Raw genomic sequence first — 12815 nt, forward strand, 5'->3', positions numbered from 1 at the left:
CAAAGTATTGTCACCATCGGATATGCTATGCATGGTCGATCACGCCTTATACACCATTTTTAATACTATTTTTGCTCTAGTGTCATGCACATCCGTAAAAAAACATGCTGCTAGGTATGTTATCCGAACAAGCACTTATGGGATGGGAGTGCCACTTTGCATGTAAGTCAATTCCACATAGTTGAAGGTGTGTGCAAAGTATTGTGCCCATCGGATATGCTTTGCATTGTGGATCAAGCATAAAACACCGTTTTAACCTTGGTGTCATGCACAACCATGAAAAAACACGGTCCTAAGTGTGTTAATCAAACAAGTACTTATCGGATGGGGGCTCTAGTTTGCACGCAAGTCCTTTTCAACTAGGTTGAGATGCGTGCAAAGTATTGTCACCATAGGATATGCTCTGCATGGTCGATTACGCATTATACAATGTTTTTCCCGTAGTGATATGCACATCCCCAAAAAAACATGCCCTTAGGTATGTTATCTGACCAAGTACTTAACGGATGGGTGTGCCTCTTTGAGAACATTTCAATACCACCTAGGTTAAGGTGTAGGAAAAGTATTGTGCCCATCGGATATGCTTTGCATGGTCGATCGAGCATTAAATACCATTTTTTCCTTAGTGTCATCATGCACATCCGTAAAAAAACACGCTGCTAGGTGTGTTATCCGATCAAGTACTTATGCGATGATGCCACTTTGCATGTAAGTCAATTCCACCTAGTTGAAGGTGTGTGCAAAGTATTGTGCCCATCGGATATGCTTTGCATTGTCGATCAAGCATAAAACACCGCTTTTGCCTTTGTGTCATGCACAACCATATAAAAACACGGCCATAGATGTGTTATTCAGATAAGTACTTATTGGATTGGGGCTCCACTTTGCACGCAAGTCCGTTTCAACTACGTTGAGGTGCGTGCAAAGTATTGACACCATCGGATATGCTTTGCATGGTCGATCAGGCATTATACACCATTTTTTTCCTAGTGATATGGACATCTACAAAAAGACACGCCATTAAGTGTGTTATCTGACCAAGTACTTATCGGATGGGTGTGCTTCATTGAGAACATTTCAATACCACCTAGGTTGAGGCATACAAAAAGTGTTGTGCCCATCGGATATCTGATCAAGCACTTATGCGATGTGAATGCCACTTCGCATGTAAGTCAATTCCACCTAGTTGAAGGTGTGTGCAAATTATTGTGCCCATCGGATATGCTTTGCATTGTTGATCAAGCATAAAACACCGTTTTTGCCTTAGTGTCATGCACAACCATATAAAAACATGGTCCTAGGTGTGTTATTCAAACTAGTACTTATCGGATGGGGGCTCCACTTTGCACGCAAGTCCCTTTCAACTATGTTGAGGTGCGTGCAAAGTATTGTCACCATCAGACATGCTTTGCATGGTCGATCACGCATTATACACCATTTTTTCCCTAGTGATATGCACATTCGCAAAAAAACACACCCTTAGGTGTGTTATCTGACCAAGTACTTATCGGATGGGTGTGCCTCTTTGAGAACATTTCAATACAAACTAGGTTGAGGCATACAAAAAGTGTTGTGCCCATCGGATATCCTTTGCATGGTCGATCAAGCATTAAATACTATTTTTGCTCGTGTCATGCACATGTGTAAAAAAACACGTTGCTAGGTATGTTATCTGATCAAGCACTTATGGGATGGGTGTGCCACTTTGCATGTAAGTCAATTCAACCTAGCTGAAGGTGTGTGAAAAGTATTGTGCCCATCGGATATGCTTTGCATTCTCAATCAAGCATAAAACACTGTTTTTGCCTTAGTGTCATGCACAACCATGAAAAAACACGGTCCTAAGTGTGTTAATCAAACAAGTACTTATCGGATGGGGGCTCCAGTTTGTACGCAAGTCTCTTTCAACTAGTTTGAGATGCGTGCAAAGTATTGTCACCATCGGATATGCTCTGCATGGTCGATTACGCATTATACAACGTTTTTCCCATAGTGATATGCACATCCGCAAAAAAACATGCCCTTAGGTATGTTATCTGACCAAGTAGTTATCGGATGGGTGTGCCTCTTTGAGAACATTTCAATACCACCTAGGTTAAAGTGCAGGGAAATTATTGTGCCCATCGGATATGCTTTGCATGGTCGATCGAGCATTAAATACCATTTTTACCTTAGTGTCATGCACATCCGTAAAAAAACACGCTGCTAGGTGTGTTATCTGATCAAGTACTTATGCGATGGGAATGCCACTTTGCATGTAAGTCAATTCCACCTAGTTGAAGGTGTGTGGAAAGTATTGTGCCCATCGGCTATGGTTTGCATTGTCGATCAAGCATAAAACACCGTTTTTGCCTTTGTGTCATGCACAACCATATAAAAACACGGCCGTAGGTATGTTATTCAAATAAGTACTTATCGGATTGGGGCTCCACTTTACATGCAAGTCTCTTTCAACTACGTTGAGGTGTGTTCAAAGTATTGTCAACATCGGATATGCTTTGCATGGTCGATCACGCATTATACACCATTTTTTCCCTAGTGATATGGACATCTGCGAAAAAACACGCCATTAGGTGTGTTATCTGACCAAGTACTTATCGGATGGGTGTGCCTCATTGAGAACATTTCAATACCACCTAGGTTGAGGTGTACGAAAAGTTTTGTGCCCATTGGATATCCTTTGCATGGTCGATAGAGCATTAAATACTATTTTTGCTCTAGTGTCTTGCACATCCGTAAAAAAACACGCTGCTAGGTATGTTATCCAATCAAGCACTTATGGGATGGGCATGCCAGTTTGCATGTAAGTCAATTCCACCTAGTTGAAGTTGTGTGCAAAGTATTGTGCCCATCGGATATGCTTTGCATTGTCAATCAAGCCTAAAACACCGTTTTTGCGTTAGTGTCATGCACAACCATGAAAAAACACGGTCCTAGGTGTGTTATTGAAACAAGTACTTATCTGATGTGGGCTCCAGTTTGTACGCAAGTCCGTTTCAACTAGTTTGAGATGCGTGCAAAGTATTGTCACCATCGGATATGCTTTGCATGGTCGATCACGCATTATACACCGTTTTTCCCTAGTGATATGCACATCTGCAAAAAAACACGCCCTTAGGTGTGTTATCTGACCAAGTACTTATCGGATGGTTGTGCCTCTTTGAGAACATTTCAATACCACCTAGCTTGCGGTGTAGGAAAAGTGTTGTGCCCATTGGATATCCTTTGCATGGTGGATCAAGCATTAAATACTATTTTTGCTTGTGTCATGCACATCTGTAAAAGAAACATGCTACTAGGTATGCTATCTAATCAAGCACTTATGGGATGGGTGTGCAATTTTGCATGTAAGTCAATTCCACCTAGTTGAAGGTGTGTGCAAAGTATTGTGCCAATCGGATATGCTTTGCATTGTCAATCAAGCATAAAACACCGTTTTTGCCTTAGTGTCATGCACAACCATGAAAAAACACGGTCCTAAGTGTGTTAATCAAGCAATTACTAATCGGATGGGGGCTCCAGTTTGCATGCAAGTCTGTTTCAACTAGGTTGAGATGCGTGCAAAGTATTGTCACCATCGGATATGCTTTGCATGCTCGATCACGCATTATACACCATTTTTTCCCTAGTGATATGCACATCCACAAAAAAACACACCCTTAGGTGTGTGTTATGACCAAGTACTTATCGGCGGATGGGTGTGCCTATTTGATAAAATTTCAATACCACCTAGGTTGAGGCGTACAAAAAGTTTTGTGCCCATCGGATATCCTTTGCATGGTCGATCGAGCATTAAATACTATTTTTGCTCTAGTGTCATGCACATCCGTAAAAAGGCACGCTGCTAGGTATGTTATCCAATCAAGCACTTATGGGATGGGTGTGCCACGTTGCATGTAAGTCAATTCCACCTATTTGAAGGTGTGTTCAAAGTACTGTGCCCATCGGATATGCTTTGCATTGTCGATCAAGCATAAAACACCATTTTTGCCTTAGTGTCATGCACAACCATGAGAAAACACGGTCCTAGGTGTGTTATTCAAACAAGTACTTATCGGATGGGGGCTCCAGTTGGCACGCAAGTCCGTTTCAACTAGGTTGAGACGCGCGCTAAGTATTGTCACCATCGGATATGCTTTGCATGGTCGATCACACATTATACACCATTTTTTCCCTAGTGATATGCACATCCGCAAAAAAACATGACAATAGGTGTGTTATCTGACCAAGTACTTATCGGATGGGTGTGCCTATTTGAGAAAATTTCAATACCACCTAGGTTGAGGTGTACGAAAAGTGTTGTGCCCATCGGATATCCTTTGCATGATTGATCGAGCATTAAATACTGTTTTTGCTCGTGCAAAGTATTGTGCCCATCAGATATGCTTTGCATTGTCGATCAAGCCTAAAACACCGTTTTTTCCTTAGTGTCATGCACAACCATGAAAAAACACGGTCCTAAGTGTGTTATTCAAACAAGTACTTATCGGATGGGGGCTCCACTTTGCACGCAAGTCTGTTTTAACTACGTTGAGGTGAATGCAAAGTATTGTCACCATCAGATATGATTTGCATGGTCGATCACACATTATACACCGTTTTTTCCCTAGTGATATGCACATTCGCAAAAAAACACGCCCTTAGGTGTGTTATCTGACCAAGTACTTATCGGATGGGTGTGCCTCTTTGAGAACATTTCAATACCACCTAGCTTGCGGTGTAGGAAAAGTGTTGTCCCATTGGATATCCTTTGCATGATTGATCGAGCATTAAATACTATTTTTGCTCGTGTCATGCACATCCGTAAAAGAAACATGCTGCTAGGTATGTTATCCGATCAAGCACTTATGGGATGGGTGTGCCACTTTGCATGTAAGTCAATTGCACCTAGTTAAAGGTGTGTGCAAAGTATTGTGCCCATCGGTTATGCTTTGCATTGTCGATCAAGCATAAAACTCCGTTTTTGCCCTAGTGTCATGCACAACCATGAAAAAACACGGTCCTAAGTGTGTTAATCAAACAGGTACTTATCAGATGGGGGCTCCAATTGGCACGGAAGTGCGTTTCAACTAGGTTGAGATGCGTGCAAAGTATTGTCACCATCGGATATGCTTTGCATGGTTGATTATGCATTATACAACGTTTTTCCCGTAGTCATATGCACATCCGCAAAAAAACATGCCCTTAGGTATGTTATCTGACCAAGTACTTATCGGATGGGTGTGCCTCTTTGAGAACATTTCAATACCACCTAGGTTAAGGTATAGTAAAAGTATTGTGCCCATCGGATATGCTTTGCATGGTCGATCGAGCATTAAATACCATTTTGCCTTAGTGTCATGCACATCCGTAAAAAAACACGCTGCTAGGTGTGTTATCCGATCAAGTACTTATGCGATGGGAATGCCACTATGCATGTAAGTCAATTCCACCTAGTTGAAGGTGTGTGCAAAGTATTGTGCCCATCGGATATGCTTTTCATTGTCGATCAAGCATAAAACACTGTTTTTGCCTTTGTGTCATGCACAACCATATAAAAACACGACCATAGGCGTGCTATTCAAATAAGTACTTATCGGATGGGGGCTCCACTTTGCACGCAAGTCCGTTTCAACTACGTTGAGGTGGGTGCAAAGTATTATCACCATCGGATATGCTTTCCATGGTCGATCACGCATTATACACCATTTTTTCCCTAGTGATATGGACATTTGCAAAAAAACACGCCCTTCGGTGTGTTATCTGACCAAGTACTTATCGGATGGGTGTGCCTCTTTGAGAACATTTCAATACAAACTAGGTTGAGGCATACAAAAAGTGTTGTGCCCATCGGATATCCTTTGCATGGTTGATCAAGCATTAGATACTATTTTTGCTCGTGTCATGCACATCTGTAAAAAAACACGCTGCTAGGTATGTTATCTGATCAAGCACTTATGGGATGGGTGTGCCACTTTGCATGTAAGTCAATTCAACCTAGTTGAAGGTGTGTGAAAAGTATTATGCCCATCGGATATGCTTTGCATTCTCGATCAAGCATAAAACACTGTTTTTGCCTTAGTGTCATTCACAACCATGAAAAAACACGGTCCTAAGTGTGTTAATCAAACAAGTACTTATCGAATGGGGGCTCGAGTTTGTACGCAAGTCTCTTTCAACTAGTTTGAGATGCGTGCAAAGTATTGTCACCATCGGATATGCTCTGCATGGTCGATTACGCATTATACAACGTTTTTCCCATAGTGATATGCACATCCGCAAAAAAACATGCCCTTAGGTATGTTATCTGACCAAGTACTTATCGGATGGGTGTGCCTCTTTGAGAACATTTCAATACCACCTAGGTTAAAGTGTAGGAAAATTATTGTGCCCATCGGATATGCTTTGCATGGTCGATCGAGCATTAAATACCATTTTTACCTTAGTGTCATGCACATCCGTAAAAAAACACGTTGCTAGGTGTGTTATCCAATCAAGTACTTATGCGATGGGAATGCCACTTTGCATGTAAGTCAATTCCACCTAGTTGAAGGTGTGTGCAAAGTATTGTGCCCATCGACTATGGTTTTCATTGTCGATCAAGCATAAAACACCGTTTTTGCCTTTGTATCATGCACAACCATATAAAAACACGGCCATAGGTATGTTATTCAAATAAGTACTTATCGGATTGGGGCTCCACTTTGCACGCAAGTCTGTTTCAACTACCTTGAGGTGTGTGCAAAGTATTGTCACCATCGGATATGCTTTGCATGGTCGATCACGCATTATACACCATTTTTTCCCTAGTGATATGGACATCTGCGAAAAAACACGCCATTAGGTGTGTTATCTGACCAAGTACTTATCGGATGGGTGTGCCTCATTGAGAACATTTCAATACCACCTAGGTTGAGGTGTACGAAAAGTTTTGTGCCCATTGGATATCCTTTGCATGGTCGATAGAGCATTAAATACTATTTTTGCTCTAGTGTCTTGCACATCCGTAAAAAAACACGCTGCTAGGTATGTTATCCGATCAAGCACTTATGGGATGGGCATGCCACTTTGCATGTAAGTCAATTCCACCTAGTTGAAGGTGTGTGCAAAGTATTGTGCCCATCGGATATGCTTTGCATTGTCGATCAAGCCTAAAACACCCTTTTTGCCTTAGTGTCATGCACAACCATGAAAAAACACGGTCCTAGGTGTGTTATTCAAACAAGTACTTATCTGATGGGGGATCCACTTTGCAGGCAAGTCCGTTTCAACTAGGTTGAGATGCGTGCAAAGTATTGTCACCATCGGATATGCTTTGCATGGTCGATCACGCATTATACACCGTTTTTCCCTAGTGATATGCACATCCGCAAAAAAACACGCCCTTAGGTGTGTTATCTGACCAAGTACTTATCGGATGGTTGTGCCTCTTTGAGAACATTTCAATACCACCTAGCTTGCGGTGTAGGAAAAGTGTTGTGCCCATTGGATATCCTTTGCATGGTGGATCAAGCATTAAATACTATTTTTGCTTGTGTCATGCTCATCCGTAAAAGAAACATGCTACTAGGTATGTTATCTGATCAAGCACTTATGGGATGGGTGTGCCACTTTGCAAGTTAGTCAATTCCACCTAGTTGAAGGTGTGTGCAAAGTATTGTGCCAATCGGATATGCTTTGCATTGTCGATCAAGCATAAAACACCGTTTTTGCCTTAGTGTCATGCACAACCATGAAAAAACACGGTCCTAAGTGTGTTAATCAAGGAATTACTTATCGGATGGGGGCTTTAGTTTGCACGGAAGTGCGTTTCAACTAGGTTGAGATGCGTGCAAATTATTGTCACCATCGGATATGCTTTGCATGCTTGATCACGCATTATACACCATTTTTTCCCTAGTGATATGCACATCCGCAAAAAAACACACCCTTAGGTGTGTGTTATCTGACCAAGTACTTATCGGATGGGTGTGCCTATTTGAGAAAATTTCAATACCACCTAGGTTGAGGCGTACAAAAAGTTTTGTGCCCATCGGATATCCTTTGCATGGTCGATCGAGCATTAAATACTATTTTTGCTCTAGTGTCATGCACATACGTAAAAAAGCACGCTACTAGGTATGTTATCCAATCAAGCACTTATGGGATGGGTGTGCCACGTTGCATGTAAGTCAATTCCACCTATTTGAAGGTGTGTTCAAAGTATTGTGTCCATCGGATATGCTTTGCATTGTCGATCAAGCATAAAACACCGTTTTTGCCTTAGTGTCATGCACAACCATGAGAAAACACGATCCTAGGTGTGTTATTCAAACAAGTACTTATCGGATGGGGGCTCCAGTTGGCACGCAAGTCCGTTTCAACTAGGTTGAGACGCGTGCAAAGTATTGTCACCATCGGATATGATTTGCATGGTCGATCACGCATTATACACCATTTTTTCCCTAGTGATATGCACATCCACAAAAAAACACGACATTAGGTGTGTTATCTGACCAAGTACTTATCGGATGGGTGTGCCTATTTGAGAAAATTTCAATACCACCTAGGTTGAGGTGTAAGAAAAGTGTTGTGCCCATCGGATATCCTTTGCATGATCGATCGAGCATTAAATACTATTTTTGCTCTAGTGTCATGCACATCCGTAAAAAACACGCTGCTAGGTATGTTATCTGATTATCTGATTAAGCACTTATGGGATGGGAGTGCCACTTTGCATGTAAGTTAATTCCACCTATTTTAAGGTGTGTGCAAAGTATTGTGCCCATCGGATATGATTTGCATTGTCGATCAAGCCTAAAACACCGTTTTTGCCTTAGTGTCATGCACAACCATGAAAAAACACGGTCCTAAGTGTGTTATTCAAACAAGTACTTATCGGATGGGGGCTCCACTTTGCACGCAAGTCCGTTTTAACTACGTTGAGGTGCATGGAAAGTATTGTCACCATCAGATATGATTTGCATGGTCGATCACGCATTATACACCGTTTTTCCCTAGTGATATGCACATTCGCAAAAAAACACGCCCTTAGGTGTGTTATCTGACCAAGTACTTATCGGATGGGTGTGCCTCTTTGAGAACATTTCAATACCACCTAGCTTGCGGTGTAGGAAAAGTGTTTTGCCCATTGGATATCCTTTGCATGGTTGATCGAGCATTAAATACTATTTTCGCTCGTGTCATGCACATCCGTAAAAGAAACATGCTGCTAGGTATGTTATCCGATCAAGCACTTATGGGATGGGTGTGCCACTTTGCATGTAAGTCAATTGCACCTAGTTAAAGGTGTGTGCAAAGTATTGTGCCCATCGGATATGCTTTGCATTGTCGATCAAGCATAAAACACCGTTTTTGCCCTAGTGTCATGCACAACCATGAAAAAACACGGTCCTAAGTGTGTTAATCAAACAGGTACTTATCGGATGGGGGCTCCAATTTGCACGGAAGTGCGTTTCAACTAGGTTGAGATGCGTGCAAAGTATTTTCACCATCGGATATGCTCTGCATGGTTGATTACGCATTATACAACGTTTTTCCCGTAGTGATATGCACATCTACAAAAAAACATGCCCTTAGGTATGTTATTTGACCAAGTACTTATCGGATGGGTGTGCCTCTTTGAGAACATTTCAATACCACCTAGGTTAAGGTATAGTAAAAGTATTGTGCCCATCGGATATGCTTTGCATGGTCGATCAAGCATTAAATACCATTTTGCCTTAGTGTCATGCACATCCGTAAAAAAACACGCTGCTAGGTGTGTTATCCGATCAAGTACTTATGCGATGGGAATTCCACTTTGCATGTAAGTCAATTCCACCTATTTGAAGGTGTGTGCAAAGTATTGTGCCCATCGGATATGCTTTGCTTTGTCGATCAAGCATAAAACACTGTTTTTGCCTTTGTGTCATGCACAACCATATAAAAACACGACCATAGGCGTGTTATTCAAATAAGTACTTATCGGATGGGGGCTCCACTTTGCAAGCAAGTCTGTTTCAACAACATTGAGGTGCGTGCAAAGTATTGTCACCATCGGATATGCTTTGCGTGGTCGATCACGCATTATACACCATTTTTTCCCTAGTGATATGGACATTCGCAAAAAAACACGCCCTTGGGTGTGTTATCTGACCAAGTACTTATCGGATGGGTGTGCCTCTTTGAGAACATTTCAATACCACCTAGGTTGAGGTGTACAAAGAGTGTTGTGCCCATCAGATATCCTTTGCATGGTCGATCGATCATTAAATACTATTTTTGCTCTAGTGTCATGCACATCTGTAAAAAAACACGCTGCTAGGTATGTTATCTGATCAAGCACTTATGGGATGGGTGTTCCACTTTGCATGTAAGTCAATTCCACCTAGTTGAAGGTGTGTGCAAAGTATTGTTCCCATCGGATATGCTTTGCATTGTCGAACAAGCATTAAACACTGTTTTTGCCTTTGTGTCATGCACAACCGTCAAAAAACGCAGTCCTAGATGTGTTATTCAACTAAGTACTTATGGGATGGGCATGCCACTTTGCATGTAAGTCAATAATACCTAGGTTGATATGTGTGCAAAGTATTGTGATGATCGCATACACGTTGCATTGTCGATTAAGCATAAATCAGCGTTTTTGCCTTAGTGTCATGGACAACAACCAATAAAAAACATGGTCCTAGGTGTGATATTCTAAAAAGTACTTATTGAATGGGCGTTCCACTTTGCATGGAATACCATACCACTGCTTTTGAGGCACGTGCAAAGTATTGTGCCCATCGGATATGCTTTACATGGTAGATTGAGTATTAAATACCGTTTTTGGCCTTGGTGTCATGTACAACCGTCAAAAAACACGATCGTAGGTGTATTTTTCAAACAAGTACTTATCGGATGGGGATGCCACTTTGCACACAAGTCAATACTGCCTAGGTTGAAGAACGTGCAAAGTCTTGTGTCCATTGGATATGCTTTGCATAGTCGATCTCACATTATACACCATTTTGTTCCTAGTGTTATGCACAATCGTCATAAAAATACGTTTGGAGGTGTGTTATCCAAACAAGTACTTATGGGATGGGTGCACCACTTTGTATGCAAGTCAATACAACCTAGGTTGAGGCGTGTACAAAGTTTTGTGCCCATCGGAGAAATGTAGATGCGATAATATTAGAAAATTCTCGGTATGTGTATATGTGTGTGTGTGTGGCAAACAATTTTGATACAACAAAGTAAACACCTAGTGCACAAATTATGCACTTCATACCTTGAGTAAATAAGCTTGTTGATGAGGATAAATACGCCCTTGAATAAAAGCACAGTTGTTGTATGACCACAATAGGATTGCTTTGACACCTGTGATTTTGCCCACATGTAAGTTTGCAAATTGTATAAAAAATCATATAATAATATATTAATAGTTTGCAAATGTGTATAGCAAGTGAGTAATGGGAAGTGAAAGTGGGAGTGAGGAGGGAGGAGTGGAATGGGAGAGGGAAGAAATAGGGGTGTATGATAATAAGTATAAAAAATAGTATAATAATATATTAATAGTTTTCAAATGGCAAGTGAGTAATGGGAAGTGGAAGTGAGAGTGGGGAGGGAAGAATGGAATGGGAGAGGGGAAGGTAATAGGGGAGTAGGATAATAAGGGAGTGAAATGAGTGAGGGGAGTTAATGGGGGATGAAAAAGAGGAGGGTGAGATGGGGAAATATGGGATTTTGGGAAATGGGAGGAGTATGGGACGTGGTGGAAATGTGGGATGGGAGTGGTGGCAATGGGGGAGGAAGAAGAAATGGATGGGGGGAGGGCTAATGGAAGATTGGGATGAGGGATGGGGGTCCAATGGGAGAGGGGGAGTAATGGGAGCCAATGGGAGAGGGGATAAATGAAAAGCCAATAGGAGAGAGGGGAGGAATGGAAAGCCAATAGGAGAGGAGGAGGAAAACCTAAATTTTCTTATATATAGTCTTCCTTCTTCATTCATTCTCCCCTCATTTCATTCATTGAAGCAAGAAAGAAAGGACGATCAAGAAAGCAAGGAAGGAAGAGCAAGAAAGCAAGAAAGAGCAAACTTACAAACTTTTTCTAGGTACTTGCAAAATTTTTTGATTAATTCTTTATCTATATTTTTTTTTTAAAATTTGGAGAGAGGAACCAGAGAGAGAAAGGGAGGGGAGGAGAAGGAGAGGATGGAGGGGCGGGAGGGAAGGGAGGAGGAGGGGAGGGAGAGGCGGGGACGGGGTCGAGGGGGGGAGGGGGGAAGGGGGGCGGGGGGGAAGGGGGGGGGCTGGGGCAGCCTCCTTGGAGGGAGGGAAGGGGAAGGGGGGGGGGAGCGGTCACCACCCCCCCTGGAGGAGGGGAAGGGGGGCGGGGCGGGAAAGGGTGGGGCGAAGGGGGGCAGGGTAGGAAGGGGGGAGGGGGGGGTTGGCGCCCCCCTTGAGGGGGGGAAGGGGGGCGGGCGGAAGGGGGGCGGGGCAGGAAGGGGGGGGCTGGCGAGGGGGGGAAGGGGGGAGGGGGGGGGAAGGGGGGCGGGGCGGGAAGAGGGGGGGATGGCGGGGGGGGGAAGGGGGGAGGGGGGGGTTGGCGCCCTCCTCCAGGGGGAAGGGGGGCAGGGGGGAAGGGGGGGTGGAGGGGGAAGGGGGATTGGCGGGGGGGGAAGGGGGGAGCGGGGGGGCTGGCAGCCTCGGTCGCCAGCCCGGGGGAAGGGGGGAGGGGGGGAAGGGGGGGCTAGCGGCCGCGGCTGCGAGCCCTGGGGAAGGGGGGTAAAGGAAGAAGGGGGTGGGACGAGGGCGGGGGGGGAAAGGGGGGAGGGGGGGCTGGCGGCCGTGCTAGGGAAGGGGGG

Source organism: Dipteris shenzhenensis, chromosome 11 (genome assembly GCF_047967505.1).
Source record: "Dipteris shenzhenensis isolate YYH24624 ecotype China chromosome 11, Dip_SZ_1.0, whole genome shotgun sequence".
In the NCBI taxonomy this organism is placed as follows: domain Eukaryota; kingdom Viridiplantae; phylum Streptophyta; class Polypodiopsida; order Gleicheniales; family Dipteridaceae; genus Dipteris; species Dipteris shenzhenensis.